Here is a 23,994-nt window from a genome sequence, read left to right as displayed (position 1 = left end):
TGTACTGACTTGCTTTTATTTTACTGCTTACAATGTGTGAACTTGGAAGGGGACAGAAAGGGAAGTCCTTGGGCCTGCCTTGTGCATCTGCTGCTGCAGCCAGTTTTTTAACCATGTCATAGCTGCTGCCAGATTTTCTGGTTCTGATGAATGATCCTTGTTCCTCTGGAATAGGACCCTGACATTTAGTCTCAAAGTTGGAGTAAAAAATTGCATTCTCTCAGTTGAGAAAACTTCAAATAATTTCAAAAGGTCCTTACACATCTTGGTGCAGGTGATTAAATGGGCCATGGCAATCCTTCAGAATTGCATGTCTCTGCTTCTTCCATGCTTGAGCCTGAGATAAACCAAGGCATAAAATTGGTCAATAAAGCCTTTTTCTGGCCCCAAAGGATAGAGGTCATTAAACATGTCTCTGTTTCCCTTTTCTTCATCAACCCCAACTCTGCAGCAGATGACCAGATGGCCACAGGGCATGTTTTGTAGCTACAAGATGAATCTCATGGCAAGCAATTTCCTTCCATCAGTTACATCAGACACATGCATAAAAATTTAAATTTATTTCCCAATTTAAAAAAAAAACCAAACCCTGAAAACTCTGTTCATGAAAAACACTGCTTTATGTGCCAGATGGGAGAATGTGCTTCTTTTTTTTAGTGCAGGGCAGCCAAAAATGGTTTGTGGTTCTAAAAAAGTTGTAGTGGTTTTTGAGAAAGTACAAATCCAGTCGTATTGAATATAAAAGATCAGGGTCACCTTTTTCTTCTGGACTTCATAAGAAATGTGTAGCATTTGGACAATGCCTCCTATCTGACTGAGATGGTGATGGGTAAGAAGTAACAGGCACCCCTCCAAGCAAAAAATATTGGCATGTGCTGTTAAACCACTTAAAAATAAAATAAGGCAAGACAATTAATAGGATTAGAGAAATGTGGAAGTTTGTAGAGCTGGTGGCAGTGGTTGACCACTTATATCCACCAGCAGACCTTGCTCACAGGGGAAGTTGGAAGAAAGCTGGCTGTTAGTACAACTTTGTTTGCTCTAAAGGAAGAGGGCCCAACAGAAGGGAGCTTCAGATAGCAGTAGTGTGCATTTTGATCTATATTTTTAGTACAGCTAAGATAACATTTCTAGAAGTGTAGCTAATGTTTAAACTCTCATTTGGGGTTCTTGGTTTGTTTCATTTTGTTCAAGGATTTTTATCAGCACTTCCCATGCATTCTTTCTTTCCTTTCCATGGCTTCTAGTTGCTGTTCTGGAGCAGTGCGCTTTTGTTTAAAGGTACTTGTAAAGTTTTTTAAAAATAGCTTTTAATTGACTAGAAACATAATGAGTTCTATCATTGCTTATCAGTGTGAAGCTGGCTCACTTTTCTTTTCATGGCCTGATGCTTTTGTTTTCATTCATCAGTAAGACAAGAGATGCAACTGACATTGCTGGAAATGTTTCTTACCAGACCTTGGAGGGTGTACATTAGAGATTTTTGTTGGAGGTTTTTCCTGCCCATGTATTTTGTGCAGTGGGACATTTAGGTAATGCATCTTTCACACTAATTACCTGGAATTAAGTTCACAAAGCCAAGAAGTACCATTTAGTTTCTAGCATGTTTTTGAAGGTGCGTCTAAAAGATGTGTCACTGTGGGTAGGCCAGAAAATGGTTTAGAAATGCTTCCTGTGTTGCCAACCATTTTACTCCTTAGGATTAGGGGAGGAAAAAGGAAATAAAAAGTGTCATCTGGCCATATTTAAAATGCTGGTATGTTTATCCTGCACATGGTGTTAAAGACTACATTGTCCTAAAAGAACCGAGAATGCCTTTAGAGTTTGGTATTTATGGCCATTTTCTTGCCCTTTATCACAGTCACAGCATATGAGCTGGGAATCTAAGTGAGTAGTCAGCTGAATATACACATGGCTAGGTTATCTCATTTCTAGCTGCCTGCTTTGTTTATCAAGCACTTATGTAACGTTCAGAATTATATTAAGGCAGGGCCGAGCTCTGTATTCACATGCTGTTATCCTGCTGCTGATAGGGGAGATGAGCAGAGCAGGGTGTGAGGGGGTTAAAGGGATGGCTGCCCCTGCTCTCTCTCCTCTCCTAAGCTTAAGACCTCACATCTACACCCCAGCTCTCATTTCTCATTTGCTTTCTAGCAATTGCACTGCAAGGCTGTGGGACTTCATGCTTTGCACTTCCATCAGCAGCACAGAGGCACAGAGCTGAGGCTGCAAAGGCAACAAGTGCCAGACTGTAAACATTGATTTGAATGCTATCAAACTGATTTGGTGTTAGAGATAGACCAGGGATTTTCAATACTTGTTCATAATTAAGAATGTAAACAGAATTTCAGGTTTATATGCCCCAGATTAAAAAAAAAAAGAAAAAAAAGAAAAAATAAGAGGTTTTTAAAGCTCTGGTTTGAAGTCCTTGAAAATAAAAGAATTCAGTGGTTAGAGTGGAAAGGAAAATAAGGAAAATGACACTCCTGCAAGCATTAAATCATACAGTTTCCTCGTTTTCTTCCTCTCCCTCTCCATCACACACAGTTGCACATAAAAACTCTGCTGCAGAGTGCTGTTTTTCATTCTTCTCATAGACTATACCCTTCTTCTGAACACATATGCATGTAACGGGTTTTGTTTGTCCTTTCCTCCCCCTGCCACGGCAGGATGTTAAAAAAAGGGTTTGCCAAAGAGTTATTGGAGTTAATAATTGCCTGTTCAATTGAAGACCTTTCTAATGGTAACACAGCACAGTATTTTTTGCATAAATAGGTTGATACAGACTCACTGTGACCATTACTTAGTCATGTAACTCACAAGCAGCTAACTGTAGCCAGCCTAAACTGGTTTCAGCATTCTGTTGGAATTTTTTGGTCAATAACTCATAACCTCTCTTGAGACTTATGAAAATTCCTTTTTAACCATGGTAGTTGCTAAGTAATGTCCCTACTTGGATAACAGTTTAGACACAAATCCTTAAATTGATAGTTTGCATACAGACTGCTAAATTTATGCAGGGAACCTTTCGGGACAAAGCCAGATAGTTTATTTGCTGTTTTTTACAAGAGAAAGTCTTGAAATCCCTGGTTTAGCTGCTGATAGCCATCTGAATTTTCCTTAACTTAAGGTTCATATCTAAAATAAAATCTGAATCCCAGTTTCCTTACAGCCTTCATTACTCACTCTAAAAACTTTTAAAACAGTCCTTGCTTTTCAATTTTGGAATTTTTATTCATTACTTCAGTGCTTAAAATTTAAACCATTAAAAAACAGCGCATTAGTACAGATAGCAGACTTCTGCCATCCCTGCTTCTAATTTGGTTTTCCCTTGAAACTAACTCCAGCTCAGCTGGTGACACTCCTAGACGTGGTACTATGAATGAACATCTGAAAATTTTTGCTTTAGAACATTAAAACCGATTCTTTTCTACAAAGAGATGTAACCACTTGCTTGAATATACTTTGATTTTGAGTTCTAACACAAACTTGGATTTTTTTCAGAGAAAGCTTTATGTCAGATTGTTTCACACAAAATGTTTCACACAGAGTTGAGTTCTGTGGCAAAGTTTATAAAATCAGCATTTAATATAGGGCATATTTACATGATGACTTTCATGGCACAGGGAAGTAGTTTGTATAGAACATGTGAAAGCTGTTAGTCCAAACAGGAGGTTTGTAAACTTATTATAAATTTCTGTTCTAAATTCTAGGCATTTTTACATAGCATAGTCCCACTGTCTGAAATTTCCAGTTAAATTATTATTAAAGCACCTTAAACATAAATTGAGCATATTAAGCATTTTCATCTTTCCCCTTAGCCACCATTAACTGCAGGGTAAAATTTTAAATTTTCAGTGATGCCTTTCAGGAGGCTGAGCGAGATGAACAGCACACGCTGTAGAATCGTACGTCGCTCACCCACTAACAGGGGCCTTTTTTCTGTGAGTTTCCATAAATTAGATGTGGAGCCAAAGCAAGCGGAAGCTATTTTTAGTGCAGCAGCAGCAGCACTGCAGAACAGAAGCTGGCGGAGCTTCACGTGTGTCAGGCTGAATCAAAGGGAGTATCCCAGCAATGCACTGTAAACAAAACAAGGGCGCTGTCAAAAACAAGCTTCAGGTACTGAAAGAGCCCAAATCCAAGCCTCACACGAGAGGCAAATGCACCAGCTCTGTTTCTTAGGAGATTTTCCTATTTTGCAAACATGGGAGCCTAATAAGAATTCCATGTTTCCTGGTGTCCCATTGTCTCACTCGATGCAGTCTTTACCATTAGGCATTTTATTTAGACATTTTCTCTTTTATATAGTAATTTTCTATCTTTTATGAAGAGTGTAATCTTTGTCTGAAGACACGTGAGTGTAGCAGAAGCACATGCAGCTGTCTGTAGAGCCCAGGGGATATCTTTGCTGTGAAAGCATGGCTTTACAGCTTGGGAGATGTTGTTTTTCAGCAAACAGAAGAGTAATATGAGCAAATACTTCACTCTTGCACATGAATTGGATTGATACATTCTTCTATGAGGCTTCCCATTCATAATTGGTTTTTTTATTGTGTGGATTTTTGCATGAAATGCATCTGTCCTCAGAAATTATACATTAACCTGAGTAAATACTCAGTAAACCTTTCAAAGATTAACTTTTACTTAGTTTACTTTGGTTTCCATGTGTCTGCATCCTATCAGAGGCACAAATAGAAACTAGGTAGTTTCAAGACTGTCTTGTCTGTTACACAGAATCACTTGCAAAGGCCATGCCGTGAAAGCTTATGGTCAGTCTGTAGCATCATCCTATTATTACTCAAGCAGCTGAGACACAACCTTTATAAAGGTTGAGAAAGGTGTTGAAAGGTGAGAAAGGTGTTGAAATTTTTCATTTCACTTGATAGTTAAAAAAAGCCAACAAAAAACAGCTGCCTCCCTTCTTCCTGGAAACCACCTGTTCAGGTGATGCATCCTTTGTTGATCCTGCACGTGCGTGTATTTTAATGAACCTAAGGGCTTGAGTTTGTTGGAGTTTCTTTTTTAGGAGCCTGGGAGACGGGAGAGGGATTATTGCCCTTACACAAATAGCTGTGGAAAAGGACTTAGGGAAATGGTTGTCAGCCTAAGCTGAATTATATTATTTCCTTACAATAGCAGCCTATGCAAAACAGGGTCAGATGAGATTAATGTACAATAGGAACATCAAGATAAATTTATATATCAAAGCCAGTCGTGTCACCAGTGGCACAACAGATCTCTTGAGTGTGATACATCCTTCTTGTTACCTCCCTGCTGCTCCTGCCTGGGTTTTCCCCCTGGCCTGGGGGAAGAGTCACTCGAGCTGGCATCTGGGTTTGGAAGGAATAGTGATATGGGCTTCTAGACACATCAGACGTGGCATGAGCCCTGTATAGGTGCTGTGAGTCTCCTTGGAATTGTGAGCTTAATAGACTTTGATGTCAAAGAGGAACTGTAGCCCCATCTGACCCACTGGCTGTACATTTTTGTTTATTTTTTATTTTAGGCAAGTTGCAGCCAGGGGAAAAAAAAATCAACATACAATGTAATGTTGAGAGTAGGAAAAGTTAAGAAACAAAGAGTAGAAACAGGAAATTGTTAAAGAATGTTTCATGCACTCTAAATTCATTCAATAATGATGGTCTTTTTTCATGGAACATTTTGGTTAACTCAACACTTGGAGCCAAGCGTTTGTAAACTATTCATTCAGATGTTAATATTTTTATTTTTTTTAAGGAAAGTATTTGACTTTTTGGGGCCAGGTTTTCAAGTGCCTGTAGCAAGGGAGCACCCAACTGAACTCAGAATTCACAGTTGCTGCATGAACTGAGAATATGAGTGTACCATACTGCCTTACTGTAAGCTACAATAACAGGATATGGCTGTGAAGATCTCTGAATAAACCCCTGAACTTACTTCTTTTCAGGTCCTTTGCACAGGTACACTGCCTCCTTATTCCAGTACCCATGTCTTCCTCTTTAAAATGCAAGCTGCAGTGCATTCACATGCCTCTTTTTGCTGTAATGGCTTCTACCACTGGAACTTCTAAACACAAATAAGCTGAAAACATTTTGATTTGAAGTAACTGTAAATCACAGGAAAGTAGTTGGTTGTCAGCTAGAATTTTTGTGGTGTGTTTAGGTCTCAGAAAAACTGTATTTGGAGAGCAGGAGCTAATTGTGATTTGGCCAATACTAGCAAACAGTGTTGTGCTTTCTGTAACAAGTAATTTGCTGTTTATTCCCAGCAGATCTGCCACACCGAAGCAGAAGTCAGTAATCACCGACATGTTTGTGGCCAAACGAAGTGGCCTTGCAGTGCTGACACTGCTGAGGAGGGCTGGGAGTTGTGTGCCTTGCAACCACTGCATTTCCTGTCCCAGCCTTGGGAGGAAACCAAGGCAGGCAGCGAGGGTGGGGAATCTCCTGCTCGCTGGATGCCGTGCTGGCCTTTCAGACACACACCTCAGTGTTATCAGGAGTAAGCAAAATAAATAAATCGGTGTGCTTGCAAGGCTGTACGTCCCATCCAGCTCAAATTATAGAAATTATAGCTTCTACAGCGCAGCTCGCCACTAAAACACCCATAAAACAGATTTTACTGAATGAAGCATAGAGCAGAGATGGCACACTTAGGAAGTAATTGCACTGAGCTCTTAGTGATGCAAAAAATTGCAAGTTGGAGTAATAGTTGCTGTGAATCTGCTAGCTACAAGGGAACTTAGAACAGATGCTACTTTACTTGGATACTAGGATACAATCTTTCAGTGGGTCACTTATGACATGTATGTAAACAAAAAATCTATTAAAAGCCATCATATTAACATACGGCAATATAATTGTAAAGGAAGGAGATTTCTTGAAAATTATTCTGGGTTAACACATGAGTGCTTAAATTAACTTTGGCAGATAGAACTGTTTTAATTAGGTAGTGAATTAAATACAACGAGATCAAAGCTGGCAGTATTATATATAGTTGCAAAACCTTTGCAAGGACATAATATTTGTAAACTGCTTGTAAGAGCTGTAATTTTCTTGTTCCACAGTCTCTGGTGAAGAAGCTGCTATACATGAGCCTTAACTTTCCACTGATTTACAAAATTCAGAAGGTTTTCTTTCCATATTTCTCCTCTTGCCAGCTCTTTTTCAGGCTCTGAATCTTTTGATACAGACTGCAGGTGCAATTGCAGCCCATGTGGACACACCCAGCCTGCCATTAACCTAACCGGTCTGGGCACCTGTGCAGAAAAAAGAAGCTTAAATACAGCCAGGCTTCTAAAATACAAGGCTTGGGTGCTAAAGCCTTGACATAGCAGATATACTACTATCTATAACTGAGCTAGCTAATTTAAATTTCAGTAGATGTCTGCAGTAATTCTCTGTATGCCTGTGGATCACCATGAAGATAATGTCTGAGGTATAATTTTCTAAAATACATAGTTATGTATCTATCCTGTGGGTGTCTTCTTTTTTTTTTTCTATAATGTGAGTTTCGTAAGATCTAGTTCAGCATTTCCTCTTCCTTATTCAAATAATCTTTTCTTTGATATTTATCTCTTTTTCTTTCTTCATTTCCACACTTTGCTCCATTATTCTCAACTTTCATAATCTGAAGTAATGATACTGGATTTTAATAGTCATGTTTCCTAACACATTGGGAAAACCCTTTTTACATGTTCTACAAATTTGATATATTTAGGAGCCTCCACACCCTTTGCTGAGCTTCAAAGGTAAATTGCAAAGTGTGCTTGATTTCATTCTAGGAAAGAAGGTCAGGATGCTGCATTGATTCCACTGGGAGTAGAATAAGCTCAGCATGTTTACCCAGACTGCATGTTTACCCAGACTCATAGAATCATCAAGGCTGGAAGAGACATTTAATATCACCAAGTCCAACCATGAACCCAACACTGTCCCTGTAAAACCCTAAACCACATCACCCAGGGCTGGACCTAGACACCTCTTAAACACCTGCAGGGATGGTGACTCCACCACCTCACTGGGCAACCTATTTCAGTGCCAGACCACTCTAAGAAATCACTTAATCCCTCCAGTATTTGAAACATGGCTAGACACTTGTTTCATAAGCTAGACACAAGGCAGAAAAATGTCTGCCCCATGAGATTAAACATCAAAAAACTTTGTTATAAATACCCAACAGAAGGTAGAAATATCCTTGTTTTGTGTAAAATAATTGAGTAAGGCATACAGGTGTTTTTCTGTTGTGGATTGTCTTTTGTTTGTTTGAGTCTCTGTGTATTTCCTTAGAACTACTCAGTGATTTCAATAACTTTAAGAAATATCAGCTGACTTGCTTTTAGTTGTTACATTTCTCATTTTTATACATCATGTATAGGAAGAACTACCTACTGTGTATGCAACATGCAGAAATTGAGCTGGGGAGGTGATATTTTCTGAGCTGTCATCATTGGTACAAATTCATCTGTATCCTCTTTCTAAACAAAATCCTTGCTGTCAGCAAAACATCATGCGAAGGGTCCCCTCCCACAGCGTTGTCATGCTTGTGTCCTACAGCAGAGCTGCTCTTGCTGACAGAGGGCCTCCTCCTTGGGGTTAGGTTTGCCTCCCTGGCCTTAACCTTTAAATGACAGATGAATTAAAATTGGAGTTTGTATCAAGCAGCTATCTATCGCTGACAGATTTAACCACTTTAATTAAAAATACACGTATTTTGTGTTACCACAGTGCTGAGTTGATGCTGATGACCAGTGTTATAAGGTAATTCTTGGCAATGCCAGTTCATCTCCCTCATCTCAGAGGTACTTTTGTGCTCACTTGATACTTATTGCTAGGCTGAGATTTGGTCCTTCTTGCACAAATTCAGCAAGTGGAATTGTATGTCACAAAGCAAGACAGGTGGGGGAAAAACCCAGCACTCTCAGTGTGCATCCGGCAGATAGTGCTTCTCTCATCTAGTACTTGGCAAGAGATGTTTTCTGTTCTTGGATCCAACTGAATATCCTTCTCAACAGTCTCAGCTTAAGGTCTCTGAAGAGGATCTTGAATAAATTGTACCCTGAAATACACACCTCGCTCAGTTGTTTTTTCCAAGATGACAAAAAGTTGTTGAGTTACAAAATTAAGACCCTGTAAGCAAGCAGAGAAATCCTGGTCATCGGTAGAGAAAGAGTGATATGATCAAGCAACTTTCTTAACTGCTGGAATTTTTCTTTGGATAATGAGTGCAGGTTGCAAGGTGGAAGTAGTGTATTTGGATTCTAACAAGTTCTACAGCAGTGACAGAAAATAGCTAGTGGTGAGAGCTGAGGGCCTTTTTTGAAAGGATTGTGAGAGAAGGCATGAACTTAGAACAATAGCGTTTTAGAATAAGACTGCATAATGTAACTTTGAACTATTTATAACATGCACAGAGATAGTGCAGGTACTTGTGTTTAGTGTAATTATGCTTATGCAATCAGCTTTTTTAGGAAGATAACCATTTGACTAGTTTATTTTTGGAAATGTACTCCAGGGTGCTAAGATGTGTATCTATATATCTGTCTTTATATAATTTTCAGCTTCGGTTCTAAATCTGTTTTCTGTATCTGTCAGGAAATATCCGTCTACCTATAAACTGTATGAGGCTGATTAATGACTGATGGCAGACAAATCTACAAATATCAAGCTTTTGGCATCATAAGTGAAAATGCTTTGCTTTGTAAGAGGGGGAAGGGGAGAAATTAATTTCCTGTTTAATTTCTACAAGAAAAAACCCACAGCCTGACCAGATGGAATTTCTTTTGTACTATAAATAAGCAAACCTTTCTTTCTTTCATGGTTTCAGTTTTGATATATTTCTATCTAAACTGCTCCTTCCACAATTTTCTTTGTCCTGCTGTGTTTAGGGATGCTCCTTCAGATGCTCAGTAGATGATGTGAATAACAGAACAAAGCTCTTCTACACTGATAAAAATGTGTATCAGTAGGTATCTGTAAAACTCTAAACATGCTGTGTGGCTACCTGGGGCAGTCCTGATCACTTGAATGTGTGTTCTGGGGATAGTTAGAATAAAAGACTCCTTGTCTAGATTTGGCATTCATCTAGGTAAATGGGTTTATTAACAGTTACAGAAAATATGGACTGCCTAAAAATGTTTGGTTGTGGGTTTATAGGAAATGCATTTTTTTCCCTCAAAACACTGCATGTGTATTTCATGTCATGTCATGATTCACTTTCTCAGTTGGGTGTAGTTTGGCAGTATTATTTTTATTTATTAATGTTAAAACATTGCTTTCTCATTATATCTGTCATTCCATTCCTTTCCTTAACAATTGTAGGTCATGTTTAATGTTAAAACATTGGTCATTTTCATAGAAATTATGATGCCAAAGTAAGAGTAAAACTCTTACTTTGAATCCCTCATGGCACTGAATTTTCAGTGTTTTGCATGGGCATGTCTTTGACTACTGGTGTCTGTATGGTATCTATACTAAATTTTAATTGTAGCCAGCTCATTACCACACTTCTGGTGATAATCAGTATAGTTGTGTTTGAAGCTGTAAATACAAAAAAAAGTCTAGTTGACTCACCAATGCTGTGCTCTTGTGTTCTACTTCCAGCACCTCTCTCTCTCTTTGTCACATTTAAAGATAAATACCATAGACATTCAGATTCTCAAAGCAAACAAATTTAACTTAAAAACACTTTATAAAAGGATAGAAGCGGGGTAGGGCTATAAAGAATTGAGCTTCTGTAGCTTAATTCACTTTTCTGGTCTGTTTTTGTTCTTCTGATGTAATTAAGCAGGGCATGGGTGTTGCATGATGTTGTACTCCTTGCCAGAACAGAAAACATTTTAAGATGAACTGCTGAAGAAAATCAATTACACTGGAAAACAAATCCTGTATGCATAACTAACAAAACCTCCTTAGCACCTATGTGGCTGTTCTTCTCAAGAGGCAAGTTGGAGTTAATGATCACAAATTGTGGGATTTTCCTAGTTTTCCTAGTTGTCTCTACAGATCAGTGTGCAGGTCTTGCTGTATAAGCAGAGAGTGTCCTGGGCCCCCTCAGCTCATGGGCCAGCCCCTGTTCTGGAGTGGCAATTGATGCTGCCCATGGCAGTCACCAGGGAGACAGCAGGCACTTCCTGGAAAGTGGAAGGACAGACCTTGGCTGTGTCTTTGTTGCAGCATCCCCATAGGATCATCCATGTTATAATGAGGAGAAGTATTAAAATACAGTGTGCCATACTAGGAGGTAGAGCTGGAGCCTGCCTTGATCCTGGTGGCTGGATGGAGGTTGCAGAGGAGCCTATCAGTGCTGGTGGTGGAACGTGCACTGGTGGTTCCCTTGGGTCACATGTGGGCAAAAGCACTGTTAGGTAGGGTGTTTTTCTTGCATTTAATATATCCTGTGCTAAGCATTGGAAGATATGAGAGAGGGCTAACAATCTGTACCTAAAGCTGCTGGATTTTTGAAAAATTACAGGTTACTCTTAATAGCAAGATAATTACACTTGTGGAGAATGACACAGTTGTGATCATTCCCCTGAATAAAAAGCCTCCTCTGTACTTTCTAAGTACAGAGACATGCTGTGATGTCACATAGTGTTGGGCAATAGTTCTGACTGTGGGGTTTAGAGTTGGACTGCAGTGAGTGAAGAGTGTAGTCTTCATTTGCTTTGAGGGGGAAAACCTTCATTCAGGCTCCAGACATGCAGAATTTTGCACACATTACTGATCTTTTAAGCATGAGTGCTGTCCCATTGAATTCCAACGTCTTATTGCATTCAGTAGGATTACTTAGATCCTTAAAACTGTGCTTATGAGTGAGTCTTGGTTGAATCTAAGTTTTTCTTGCACTGAACTTCTTAGTCCTTCTGTATAGCTGAAATATGTAATCACTCTGACGTGATAAAAAAGTGCAGGGAAGCTCAAAACTGCCATGCAGTCAGAATATCTTGCCATTTGTTGGTGTTTATTTTATCTACTTTTTTTCTACAGTTATTAAAATTCCCTCTTACTTGTAGCTTCTGTGAGAAAAATGCTCACCTTGAAAATGGTATCAGTTTTGAGAAAGGGGTTTTCCGGTGCACTTTTATTGTGCTCCACATTAATTTTGGTCATCATTTCTTTCCTGCTGGTATGGGCTGTCCATCTCTTCTCTAGAGGAGCAGAGCTGGCCTGGGACATCCACAAAGGGTGGTGGTGGAGCCCATCATACAATTTGTCAGTGCTGAGATGGGGAGAAGCACAAGCACAAGGCGTTAAGAAAGGTTGGAAACATCCCCATTTTCTCACTTCTTTGATTTGGCTTTTTTCCACATTATGTTTTGACACCAAATCTGTTCAGAAGTGCATTGCAGTGCTTGAATTTAGGTCAGAGCAACCCCAAATCCAACACATAACCAATAAATGAAGATATATGTCCTAAAGATGTGTTGTTGTTTATTACTTACTCATGTCTTGATTTGTTGTAGCGTTTTTCAGGTATTAGAAATACTTTTAAAAATATTGAAATTTAGAAACCATAGTCAAAAACATTTCATTTAAATATGAGTACTATTTGTTTTCACTATTTGAATGAGTTGCATTGGGACCTTCTCAAAAAAACAGCTTGCAAAATGAATGAAGTATCAGTGTCTGCTGAGGTAATAAATGGCTTTTTCTTTCAAAGTATTAAAGTTATGTTGTAAACCTGTACTTTTTGGATTTACTTAAAATTTTTGTCAAGGCACCCCTGAACAAAGTAATGCCCTACAAAGCAAATTTATTATTTTTCTGAAGGAGGTGCTTTGACATCTAATGCATGATACCCCATTGCAGTACAGATATTTATTAAGAGCAGGAGATCAGTATTTGTCGTGCTGGTGTTAGGACTGGATTATGTGTAATCTAATTAAGGAGGTTACTAACAATTTGAAGAGATTATAAGATTGGCAATTATCTGTGTGCTTATTTGATTAAAATAAATGCTTGCAGATTTAGCTGCCACACCTGTGTTCTGGTATTTGGGATCAGAAATCACATTTGATTGGAAGTAGAAGAAACAAACAACTATAAAACTTTGTGGTTTAATTCTGTTTCTGTGATGTTTTCAATACAATGTCTGCTCCCTAATTCATTTTCACTGAATTGCAGTAGACTTTATTATTAAAAACCCTTTTGAAGAAAGGTTTTTGTTAGGGGAGGGAAGGCCATTTTTAAAAATAATATACAGTCAATCTAAAAATTCATTTTTTAGGTACTGGGCAAAGGCAGTTATTCAGTAGGATATGCCTTCACTCGGGGCTGAGGCTTTGTCTGTAACTTTGCAGTTTAGGTCTGGTATCACTTAATGAAGCTTCCCAGTTTTCTTGTTTGAAAAATGTCCAACTCTGTGTGATTGAGAGTTTCATCTCATTGTGGAGCCAAGATCCCAGAGGATAAAGTCCCAGAGGATAAAGGGTTTTCTTCTTCTTCCTTACACTCCACTTTGGATCCTTCCACCTCCACTTCCTGAGGGCACCCAACTCTCCTGAGCCTGAAGAACTTTTTCATTAGAAGTTTGGTTGAATTCAGACTTCCTGTGAAAGCAGTTCAGATCCTTAGAGATCATCACAAGAGTCGTTCCCACCCTCAGGATGAGTGCTGGGCACGCTCCTTCTCAGGGCATCCCAGTGTCTGAGCCACAGCGTCATACACATGGTTTGATGAGGAAAAGGAAACCTGTTAGGGAATTTGTTGTTTTAGGCATCCTTGTGTTTCAAGTGACAAAGAAAAAGCAAAAGTATAAAAAAGTTTTCTCCCTGAAAATACAAAACTTGCATCTGCCCTTAGAGCATGACCGCAGGGTGACTTGCCTATGTATGTAGGTAGCTATAAATCATTGCATAAACACAAGTGATAGTTCCATATTTAGAGAACAAATGATTCCTGGTTTCCATTTCCACAGGTTACATTAAAGCTGGAAATGGTATTTTTAATCTTCTCTTTAAAAGAAAAAAAAGAGAGAACAGACAACATTTTGAGATCTGAACTGACGTGTAGCTTTGGGTTCCTGACATTTATGCCTTATTTGTGTATTCCTTTTCAACCTTCTCCAGCTGCTACTGCATAAATCTTCCACGTTTTTTCCACTAACTGTATGGATGGAGAAGACAAAGGAGGAAGTTCAGCTTCTTTCTCGGTGCCTGTTTTTAGGAGTTTTAAAAGTAGTCCAGGATTCAAAACTGGCCTCGGTGCATTTTTTTCAATAAGGTTTTATCAAGTTTTTGCCCTTTCTTGTAGATGTGAGCGTGGTGCAAAGCAATAGCTCCTAGGAAGTGGCAGGGTGCCTTTTCAGTGGTAAAGGCTGAAGCTGTTCTCCTAGTAGCACTATCATGCCCTCAGAAGTAGTGATGTTGGCCATGATCCTGCAAGGAGCTGCAGCTACCTGACTCCCAGGTGGCTCCCTGCAGATCCTCAGGCTGGCTGGGCCATGCTGCTATGTTGCAGCACCAGCACAGCAATGTCCAGTGCTGCTCAACCCTCTCCTTCCCAAATTCTCCCACCTCTGGCCATAGATGGTGGCAGCCAACATCTCCGTGTGGAAGCCTTGCCAGGAGCAGCAAGGATTGTCCATGGTGCCAAATTCTCTGTTAGCTACAAGCCAAGATCCCTTTGCTTCCTTAACTTTTCATAAACCAGACCCAAAAATGACAACTACCTGTTGAGTACGAGGTAGAGAGATTAAAAACAGAAGCGTAACCTAATCTTTAAAGTACCTTGAAGCAGGACATAATCAGGTTGTTGCATAATTATTTTCCTCATTCCTCAAACTCAACTCGTTGTATGTTGTTTTAATAGTACCAATGCACAGTGCACTGTAAAAGTCAAGGAAAATTGATGAGAATGTAAAGAAACTTACTGGGAGTGCAGCATTAGGAACACTTTTCACAAAGTGCTCTATTAATAGTAAGCAGTTGTTAATGGGACTTCCTCTCAAGCATACAGTTAGCAGGGTTGTAGGGCTAGTTTTTAACACTGAGTTTTATAACCATTGTTTAAATAGCTTATAGCTGTTAAATGGAATTAGGCCAATTATTAGTGAGTTGGATATAGTCACTGCATTCTTCTCCTTCCATTTTTGTAGTAACAATTCATCTTCTTGCTTTAGCTCCATGCCTTCCTCCAGCTACCCGAGGTAATCACTTAGCCAAGCCGTAGGTGGTGTGACCAGTTGCTTGAATACATTCAGTGATTAAATATATTCTGTTCTAAAATGGGCAGGATAATGGTGATTTAATGAAAACATCTCAGCAGCAGCATTTGTAAAGACACAGAATTTTTTTTATTATTCTAATGGTTATGTCTAGCATTGTTATCTGTACTGTTAGACCTCTGCTTGATGTTATTACTTTCACCTGGTAATTTCTAAGGCAGATGATCATACACAGATATTTACCTGGCACTGTTTCTCATTAATAGCTCTGGAGTGTGTTGTGCATGGGAATAAGAAGGATAACCTGTCTGCTCTAGACTACGATTAGGGAAGCCTTAATGAATTCTGGCATGAGCAGGTTTGGGAAGAACAAGCTTTGAGTCCTTCCCATTGAAGGCAAACAGTTGCCATGTTGCTGTGCTTTGCTAAAGGGAAGGCAACAGGTCTATCTCTCAATGATGAGTGAAGTGGTTCTATTGGGTGCTTGGGGGTTAAATGCTCAGGAACTGCTGGAAGGACGTCACTTCTCATCATCCTTCTGTCCTTTAACTCCTGAGCCATTGATTTTTGCCCTGTTGTGTAAGTTTTCTTGAATGTTGAAAAGGTAATATCCTCTGTCAGTAACTGAGAATAAGCTAGTGAACCACACAGCAGCCCAGCACATCAAAGGATTACTCATAGAGTTGTGTCCAGCATGACCCTTACCTTTAGTGAAACATGTCCTTCACACAAGGTAAAGGTATGAGAGTGTACTGTTAAAGCTGGGACAAGGATTAAGGAGTGCAGAACAGAAATGATCTGTCACCACACTTCATAAACTGCAATAAGGTAAAAGAAATTGTACCAGGTGCTCTGCAAGGTCAGCATTAAGAGTTTCTTTTTCCATTGTGCAGGAAGCTGGTTGCCTTCCTGACTTTTCTATAGAAACATTTTTCTGTTTCCTTAGTTAGCACTGATGGTGTATTTCAGGTTTTACATGCAATCCCAGAAAGCTTCTTCTCTGGTAGAATGGTTGTTAGGACCCCTCATATTCCTTGCATGGGTGTTACCTATAGAAACTCTAGATGCTGTCTATGTCTTGGAGCCTCCAAGGCATTCTCATGAGAGCTGATCCTGTGATTCAAATCTTAATCCTTGATGCTACTGCTGTTCTCCTGTTTACTCCAGCCATGTCGCTTCTCCTGGCCATGTCAATGCCTGACAATCATGATAGATGAAAGCAAACAGATACACTCTCAGTTTGCTCAGGATTCTAACATGCTGTTCCTTTCATTTACGTGTCAGCAAAAATGCACAGGTCTGAAAACCGTAAGAAACATGCATGTGTGCTTTCTCTGGCCAGGAGCGTTCACCACCCTAAAGAATTCGCTTTTCTTCATCTGGATTTTCAAAAGAGTATTAGCATCCTCTTTTTGGAATCATCTGGCTTGATTTTAGGCCTGAGAATTTTTGGCAGCGAGTTCTCTTGCACTGAGTTTGGACTGGTGCCACAGGTAAACACAAACTTCTCGTGACTTCCTCTCCAGTCTGGTTTTTTTTACCTTTGTTTCTCCCATTTAGGAATTTTCTGCTTTCTCTTTTGTAGAAACCTCCAGTCAAACTGGTTTTATCTTTTTGGCAGCCACCATAACAGATTTATTATTCCAAACCACTTCCACCAGAGTAAGGGATCTTCAATTTCCAACAACCATTGTTGTTTCTAACCTGAATTTGGCATTCTTCAGGTCTCACAGTACTTGGTGAATTTGTATACACTAGGAAGATATCTACAGTGCAACTATTATTAAAAACAAAACCATCAACCAGAATGTGTAAGTTGCACTGAAATTATTTTCCATTATGAGAGCAAGATAAACTTGAAAGCAACAGGGGAAGCTCTATTTGCAACATCCAGTGAAAATACATACTGTTAACTTCTGACATCCCCTTACAATGCTATGGTATGTATCTGGTAAACATGCTTGTAAACCTGATGCATGTTACAGCTTTGAGTATTATCAAGGCTTTTTCCCACAGCTTAGCTTTCCTGAACATAAAAGTCCAAGTTCTTTTTGAAGAGTTCACCAGAAGAGGTGGAGGTGAGGTCTTCTATGCACTTTAGTTAGTGGGACATAAACCCAAGGTTTTGATCTGTTATTCTGTCAAAAGGCACATTTTGCAGGTCCTGATAGGACAGCTGCATTCTGCCCACGTGTCTCATCTAATGTTTCAGGTTTTCTCAGCTTCCCTTCCAGCACCAGTCTGTTTAGTTGCTGGAAGATGTTATACAGTCGTTTCATTCAAACAGTGAATAAAGAGATCCTAATCTGCCATACATGAGCTCACAAAGCAGTCAGGATCCAGATCTCTCTGGATACCACCATATGAGCTTTCTGTTTTCAGGTTTTTATCTTTGGATCCTCTATTCAAAATTGCACTTATGACTGCAGAATGTGCTCTGTGTAGCCTTTACATTGCAGAACTCAAACTTTTATCTGTATAAACACTCCATGTGTTTATCAATATGCACATAACGATTGTCTGCCTAGGATTATCCACTCACAAGGAAGAAGAAGATACACTGAATTTAGTGGATTCAAGCTGGTCAGAAGGAGGGTCTGCATGTGCCAGTCTAAGCTTCAGATTTTGTCAGTGCTTCATTCTTAGTCTGTGTTTTGCAGTGGCTCCACCACTAGCACCCCTGGGAATAAAACGTCTGAACACTTGCAGTAGAAAAATAATGCCCCTTTTAAACTAAGTAAATAAATTACCTTTCTTCTTTTTTCTCTTTTTGCCTGTCATCTTCCCTGTTCTCTGAGATCCCATGTGGCAGAAGTTGCAGATGATGAGTCTCATTTCTGCTGGAGCCTGTTAACCTTTCTGTGTGAATGACAGTTTGCCAGATTTAAGTCTTAGTCAGTGTTTATGTTAAGAAGAGGGTTAATGATGATCCCCATAGGCCTCTCGCTCAGAAAGCAAAAACATCTGCTAAGCCAAGAAGTGGTTAGTTTGCTAAATTTAGAAGGAAGAAATGCATTTCCCAAAATTTGCACTGCTTCTTAACAAATTTAGGGAACCAGTGGGGACAAGCAGTTATGGAAGTCATATTGTTTATTCATTTTTTAGTTCAGTTCATGTATTTTCAGTTAAAAGTGAGATTGTTCTTATTAAACAGAAGGAGGGTATTACTCATATATCTGAAACATTTAATGCAATTGAACTCTTTGTGCATTTGTTTAGGTTAATAGCTGGACACATACCAAAGCCTGTGAAGCTTAAAGATGTTCTGCAGTACATACTTAGCGTTGGAGAAAGTGAGTTTGAAATGGATGTGTGCTAGGAAGCTCCCTTACCCAAACCCATAGACCAGGAGAACTACAGGGTTTGGCCATTTTTTAATCTCCTCACCAAACGTGCCCCCAGTTGCCACCAGCAGTCTGGCTCCGTGCAGGAGAAGGTTGCCCAATGGATGGTGTATGAGCCCTTGGTCATACACCCATCATTGTCTGTCTTTGCTTTTAGTGTCTTGGCCAAAGCTCCATCAGTAAATAGGGTTCAAACTGCAGCCGTGGCAGTGACAAAACGGGACAGGTTATGTGCTCCCAGTCATGCCTGTGCAGCAAACTTGGGTGTCCAGCGGAGCTCACCATGGGTGGCCTGAGACCATCCCAGTCTTGTTACTCCTCTCCCTCTGGAGCAAGCACAGTGGCTGGTGCTGCTCCAGGGAAACACATGGCTTTGCTGAAGGCTGTACAATCCTCTCTCTTGTCCGTGGTCCCCAGCAGGCTGCTGGTGACCCGGCTCCAGCCGCTGCATCCCCCGGCCGAGCAGGGCTGGGCAGACGCTTTGAACCACAGATCCTCAAGCTTCCCTGGGCGGAAAAGGAGCTGGCGGTTTTCAGGCATGACTGTACTTTGCTCTCCCTCTTGGCATCCTGTTTAACCTTTTCATCTCCTGACACAGCAGGCTCTCCTTGCCGGCGAGCTGGGAGGTGCGGATGGGTGAAGGTGCTTTCTGTGGATAAATCCCACCGGTTTTTGGTCATCCCCTCGCAGCCCTTAGCCAGCCCCAGGCAGCGCAGCATGAGCTCGGCTGGGAGGCTGGCGGGCCGTGGGTTAGCACGGGAGTGAAAACTGAAAAAGGGGATGAGCAAGGTAAACTCAGGAGATCTTTGCTAAATTCATGTTTTACCTGTGTTAGAGCAAAAACCTCGCGGCGAGACCCAGCAGAGCCTCACTCCGCCTGCGGACACGCTCCGAGGAAAGGGGAGGGAAGGGAAGGAAAAGGAAAGGAGCGGGAGCCGGGCAGAGAGCGCCCCCTCCCGGCTGTCCCCGCCCGTGTCACTGTCACCGCCCGTGTCACCGCCCGTGCCACCGCGGCCGGAGGGATGCGGGGAGCGGGATCGCGGTGAAACGGAGCCTTCCTACAGCCGCGAGCACACGGGGCACGGAGCAGGTGGCGAAGCCGTGTGACAAGCACATCAGCCATCCGTGGGTTCCCGGCCCTGCTGGAGGCGGCGCTCTGCTCCAGCAGCATCTTCAGTGTCTGCTTTGGGGGTTTCGTTCCATGACAGCGGCAACTGGTGATTCAAAACTGGGGCACAGCGCCCGTGAGCCAGGGTGGATCCCAAACAGGTCTGGCTCTCCCTCTGCCCTGCTGTGCCCTCTCAGGAATGCTGGCTCCTGGTGGGAAGTGGCTGCAGAGTGGTGTGGAGGGAGAGAAGGGGAGTGCTCCTCTAGCACGTGGAAACTGTATTTGAAATACAGTGATGATTTAAATTCGGCAGGAAAATCGTTAGCCGCTAAATTTTGCCAAGCTTTCTAAAGGATTTCTGCTGATATTTTCAGCAAATGACTTGGGAAGATGAATCCTTTAGGGGTTAGAATATTACTGGAGGCTGTTTTCATTATGTCTTTCTCAGTTACCTAGAAATACATCCGGATAGTGTGAGTTTGCTTGAAGCCCAACCTTAGAGCCTAAGGTATCCAGGTATTCTCAAAAACAAAAACAAACAAAAAAATATGTCTTATGTGTATATATATATATATATTGGGGGGAAGGGGGGAAAAAGTGCAATATTGATGTTGGCCCTGAGAACCACAGCAGAAACTAAAAAGAAAAAAAAAAAAAAAGTCTTTTCCATTTCACCTCCCTAGAGACTTGGGGTGTGTGTTTTTCTTGTGAAGTATCTGCCTCACCTGTGACTTTATATCCAAGGAGCGTGGAATTAAAAGTCCTAGTGCTGGATGGTTCCATATACATACATATATATATAGTTATTTGAGCCTGCCTGAGATGTGGGGAAAAAGTGCAATATTGATGTTGGCCTTGAGAACCACAGCAGGAACTAAAAAGAAAAAAAACCCAAAAGTCTTTTCCATTTCACCTCCCTAGAGACTTGGGGTGTGTGTTTTTCTTGTGAAGTATCTGCCTCACCTGTGACTTTATATCCAAGGAGCGTGGAATTAAAAGTCCTAGTGCTGGATGGTTCCATATACATACATATATATATAGTTATTTGAGCCTGCCTGAGATGTTTGCAAAGCTCTTAATGGTCCATCTGAATTGCAAAGGTTTGCTGACCTCACAACTTACCTGAAGATAGTTTTGAGATTCTTCACTCTGAGAACTTAAAACCTTAAAGATTCACCACAATACCTTTTCCTTTTAAAGAGACAAGCATTTTGAATGGATTTGATTTCTTGTTTTCCCTTGGGATTTTTTGATGTAAGGCCATTGAAATGTTCGGGTGAGAGCATAAAAATGCTTGAAGTAGATCAAGAGTTATTAAAATGCCTAGTTTGTTGTATTGATCTGTAATTTAGCACTTCATCTTTCCAATTCTTTGGATGTCAAAGTACGCTCTCACAAATATAGCATGGGTTTTCTGTCAATCATGTTATTCTCAAGACACGATTTTTCTTTTAATTGTCATTTTGTTTGTGGAGTCAGAATATCTACACAGAGCCGTGTAGTGATTTATTTAGTGAGAAAAGAATTTTCATGTACGATTACCTCCTCTTTATTTGTGCATTTATGAATCCCTTTTAAAGAAATTCTTATATAGCTGCTACTGCTGCTCAAATTGCCATGGTTTTTAAAGAGAATAATGCTTATTGATAGTTCCCACATGCACTGGCAGGCACATCTAAAACCTGTACTTTTGTGTTCACAGCTTGCATAATATAAAATTTAGAGATTGCTTGTCAAACTAAGTGTCAGCTGAGTTTCCTAGGAAACTCACTGAAGATATTTATAAAACTACAGATCGGCTTAATAATAGATATAATAATGTCAGTAGCTCATTATTTTTTTTAACTACATTGGTCCATTTTAGTTTGCTTTAATTTGTTGCTAAACCAAACCACTGCATTTCCAACCAGAGCCAAAGAGACCTTCCTTCCAATAACTTGCCTAATTAATTTTTTTAGAAAAGGGTAGTTTCTGCTATTCCATTGTAAGGAAATTGTAAAACACCCTATGTAAAATTAAAAGGAACATAAATGTCATACTAATTATCTGACTGAATCCTTTATAAGTAAAACCACAATTGTGAAATATAAATGTAAATATTGTATCATGTCATTGTTTTATTCACTGTTGAATTGAATGTGTGAATTTGAAGCTCGTTGCACATGCATGCAAAACAGTCACTTTAGAATTAACATAAATCTCGAGTGTGGGTTTCTATAGAAGCTAGATAAATAGAAGACCTGTCAGTATTGTAAAAAGGCATGATTCTATGAAAATATTTACATCCCTGAGCTGAAAAAAAAAAAAGTATCTAAAAAGAGAGTAAGGGATACTTGGTGTCCATTTTTATTCATTCTTCTGTTACTATGTTTTCCTTGCACTGATTCTTTGAATTGAGATAGCAGATCCTTTTGTACTTTAGGTTCTTTAAATGGAAATTTCAGTCATGTCAATTCAAAATTTGCTGATCTGTAAAAATGTATATATATGTATAAAATAATCTATATTTTGTCAGAACATAATTATTCAAGACAAGTAGGGTTAGGTGAAGTTAACATTCTCTAGAAATAAGTTAAGAAAAGTAATTTCAGCTTTCCCGTTTTAATACAGTAATGAGAATGAAGTTAGTGTGTTAGGAAATGAGGCAGTACTGACTCCTTATCTCATCTGGAATCCATTTCTTGTACCCAGTACGTCCATTTGCCTGTCAGGACTAGGTTTGACGCTGTGCTAATTAGCCAAGTAAGGAGTTCATATGAAGGATATTCAAGAACTGATTTTTCTTTTGAAAAGCTAAGAGCGTAGCTGTCTGTGTTTCTCTGTCTAAGAAATCTCATTGCACACTTAACAATGTTGTTGCAGAAGAACTCTTAGGAAGACTGTCCATCACACACTGAAAAGGTTAATTTCCTATAAAGCTACAAAATTAATCCCAATTCTAATAGTAGCTGCATGTGGATTTATTGAATGCTAGTGATACTGTTCCAGCTTTTTACTGTAAGGTGGCAGGTAAAACCTTGTAAATCATTGCATTTATTTTAATATGGCTTACATGCAGACAGCAACCTTACAAGCATAAAATGGTACAGCTACTGTGTCAAATGATATTTTTAAAACACATATTTGTCAGAGCTGGCTCTGTCTTAGCTGTGATGTTGCAGTTTAGGGTATTCAAAACTAGTCTGTCTGCTGGGAGGAAGTGGAAGATGACTTCAGCTCATAGGTGGGACATCTAAGTAGGAGACTTGTCTCTTTCCCAACCTCCCATGGATTGTGTGTAGTGTAACTGCATTACTCCTCTCTCCTCTGTTCCTTACTATGATTTGCCTGTTTGAAATGTGCAAGTGCTAACAACCAAAAACCTCCCTTAAGTACTTGTTGTATAGGTGAGGAAGGGGTGGGTTTGCCCTTAATACTGTGTTGAACCATTTTGGATAAGTTCTGCCAAAATGGTCCTGGTACTGTGGAGACAAGATGTATTGTCTATGATTTATACACCAACTTCACAAGACATGTTTCTGCAAAAAAGCCATTTCACACTGTCTTGCAAGGTTTGTGATGGAGTTGTATTTGTGCACAAACACTGACTTCAGTCCACACTCTTAAGCAGATCCCTTTCTGTGTCAGATATAGTCTGTACTTTGAACAAAGAAGAACATCCATGTTAAGGAAAATTACTCTAATCAGGAAATTTCAGCCTGGAGGCTTTTTTGCTTTGGGCTTTTTTGCTTTTTTTTTTTTTTTTTCATGTTCTGTGCTGCAAGCATGAGGTGAGAGTTCTGTCAGTGATAGGTGTGTCACTTAAAAATGCATCGCTCTGCTCCGGTGTCTGCATGAACCGTGGGATAACTGAAGTTAAACTTTGCTCAGTCAAGGTGATGACAATCATCTGACCAAAAGGTTCACCCTGAATAAAACTGATTTCCCATGGTGACTGTAGCTGACTATAAAAAATGTATTTTTATATCCTTATATAAATTTATAGGGCTTTTGGCAAGGAAGGAGGATTTGTGAAATGATGCTTTTTCTTCAGAGTTTCTTCCATATAGTTTTGCTAACAGGCACCTGTTGGCTTGTGCTAAACAGTAATTCTTTTTTTAAACCCTGTGCTTATCTATCACGCTTTGATCATACAGAAAGAAAAGCTGGATATTCTACTGCGTTTTGTTTCCCTGCTATAACAATGGAGGTTTGAAAAGGAGAAATATATTAAGTAAATATATAGGCAGTGTATTTTCTTTTCCTTTCAGTTCATATCCGTGGGAAACTGCTATGAGAATTACAAACAGCTTTTAGGGGCTATTTTTTCAACTGGCCAGTGTGTGTGACCCCTGTGTTAACAGTGAATTACATTTTAAGTCAAGAGTTCACTAGTTTTTCTTTCTTTCCCACTGC

At 39.9% G+C, this 23,994-nt stretch overlaps 1 protein-coding gene across 2 annotated transcripts in view; it reads left to right on the top strand.

Moving 5' to 3' along the window:
- Nucleotides 1-23,994, top strand: part of GNAL (G protein subunit alpha L) — a 183,915-nt gene that overhangs the window by 142,910 nt on the left and 17,011 nt on the right. The gene's annotated exons all lie outside the window — the stretch shown is intronic.

Source organism: Passer montanus, unplaced genomic scaffold (genome assembly GCF_014805655.1).
Source record: "Passer montanus isolate IOZ18808 unplaced genomic scaffold, ASM1480565v1 scaffold19, whole genome shotgun sequence".
NCBI lineage: Eukaryota > Metazoa > Chordata > Aves > Passeriformes > Passeridae > Passer > Passer montanus.
This window is presented reverse-complemented; position numbering and strand designations above follow the sequence as displayed.